Raw genomic sequence first — 2,499 nt, 5'->3', positions numbered from 1 at the left:
TCAAAAAATTAGTTTGCGTGCAAACGACTCATCCCAACTGAAATAATTCCCGGATTTAATCGCAGCAGGATGACCACCGATCGGATCGCTGCACGCCATCCATCATGGAGATGGGGTTATGAACCCGGTCATCCACGCCAATATCGCGTTATTGTTTTCGGGATTCAACTTTTTTTTTTTTTGCAAACCTAAAACATTTGAAAAATATTCACCAGACCATCAAGTCAGGCCAAAAACCTGGCGAGGGAGTCCAATTAAAAACATGGTTCTGTGTATTTTTTTTTTCTTCTCCGCATTCAAATGCAAAACCGTTGATGGAACTAAAAATTTGAATTAGAAAAGCCCGCGGTGAAGTGCTTTGGACAAAGTTTGCGCGCGGTTTTCCAAGTCTGGCGAGCACGTTGACTTTTGCTGCTTCGGTTAAAACAGTGGAAGAGTGGTTTAGTTCTGATTTTAAAACCGGCAGATTAATGCTAGATGGCATGGGGTGGTAGTGAAATGTGATTATAAGGAATGGTGAAATTGTGACCTTCATTAATTTTTAACTATTGAAAGCAACTCCTGGAGTGAAGGTTACTTTTTTAATGATAATAATTCAAACAAACAAAAACTAAATATTGAATCATTATTACAAGACAAATGTGCTTGAAATATTTTTAAATGAGCTCCCAGAAATATTTCTTATTTACTAAACTAAAAAAATCAAAAAGTGTTAAAAATACATTTAAAAAATTAAACGCAAGAAAATGCATTTCAAATTGTTTCCAGCTGATTTTACTTCTATTTCCATTGTATTGTAATGTTTTTTGATAAAATATAATTTGTACTCTAAATTTTGGAGCCAACATGGAGAGGGTTAGGGTGCGACATAAATTTTAAAAATATTGTCAATGGTCTAAATATACTTCAAATTAAACAAATGATGTATTTAGCTTTCAACTTTCAAAACATTAATACAAAATTCGACAAAAAAAATACTTGAGCAATTCTCTGAGATTTCGGTCATTTGATTTTTTTTGTATTTTTTAATCCGGCTGAAACTTTTTTGGTGCCTTCGGTATGCCCAAAGAAGCCATTTTGCATCATTAGTTTGTCCATATAATTTTCCATACCAATTTGGCAGCTGTCCATACAAAAATGATATGTGAAAATTCAAAAATCTGTATCTTTTGAAGGAATTTTTTGATCGATTTGGTGTCTTCGGCAAAGTTGTAGGTATGGATATGGACTACACTGAAAAAAAAATGATACACGGTAAAAAAAAATTTTGTGATTTTTTATTTAATTTTTTGTCACTAAAACTTGATTTGCTAAAATACACTATTTTTTTTTTTTTTTTTGATATGTTTAAGAGGACATAAAATGCCAACTTTTCAGAAATTTCCAGAATGGGCAAAAAATCTTTGACCGAGTTATGATTTTTTGAATCAATACAATTTTTTTCAAAAAATCGAAATATTGGTCGCAAAAATTTTTCAACTTCATTTTTCGATGTAAAATTGAATTTGCAATCAAAAAGTACTTTAGTGAAATTTTGATAAAGTGCACCGTTTTCAAGTTATAATCATTTTTAGGTAACTTTTTTGAAAATAGTCGCAGTTTTTCATTTTTTTAAAAAAGTGCCCATGTTTGCCCACTTTTAAAAAAAAAAAATTGAAAAGCTGAGAAAATTCTCTATATTTTGCTTTATTGAACTTTGTTGATACGACCCTTAGTTGATGAGATATTGCCATGCAAAGGTTAAAAAACAGGAAAATTGATGTTTTCTAAGTCTCACCCAAACAACCCACCATTTTCTAATGTCGATATCTCAGCAACTAATGGTCCGATTTTCAATGTTAAAACATGAAACATTCGTGAAATTTTTCGATCTTTTCGAAAAAAATATTTTCAAAAATTTAAAATCAAGACTAACATTTCAAACGGGCCAAAAATTAAATAATACGCCCATTTGAAATGTTAGTCTTGATTTAAAATATTTTTTTCGAAAAGATCGGAAAATTTTACGAATGTTTCATATTTTAACATTGAAAATCGGACCATTAGTTGCTGAGATATCGACATTAGAAAATGGTGGGTTGTTTGGGTGAGACTTAGAAAACATCAATTTTCCTGTTTTTTAACCTTTGCATGGCAATATCTCAGCAACTAAGGGTCGTATAAACAAAGTCCGAAAAAGCAAAGTATAGAGAATTTTCCCAGCTTTTCAAAAATATTTTTTTCAATAGTGGGCAAACATGGGCACTATTTTTAAAAATGAAAAACTGCGACTATTTTCAAAAAAGTTACCTAAAAATGGTTATAACTTGAAAACGGTGCACTTTATCAAAAATTCACTAATGTACTTTTTGATTGCAAATTTGATTTTACATCGAAAAATGAAGTTGAAAAATTTTAGCGACCAAAATTTCGATTTTTTGAAAAAATCTGTATTGATTCAAAATATCATAACTCGGTCAAAGATTTTTTGCCCATTCTGGAAATTTCTGAAAAGATGGC

This window comes from Culex pipiens, chromosome 2, assembly GCF_016801865.2.
Source record: "Culex pipiens pallens isolate TS chromosome 2, TS_CPP_V2, whole genome shotgun sequence".
Taxonomy (NCBI): Eukaryota; Metazoa; Arthropoda; class Insecta; order Diptera; family Culicidae; genus Culex; species Culex pipiens.
The sequence above is the reverse complement of the archived record's forward strand: the minus strand, read 5'-3'. Positions refer to the sequence as shown.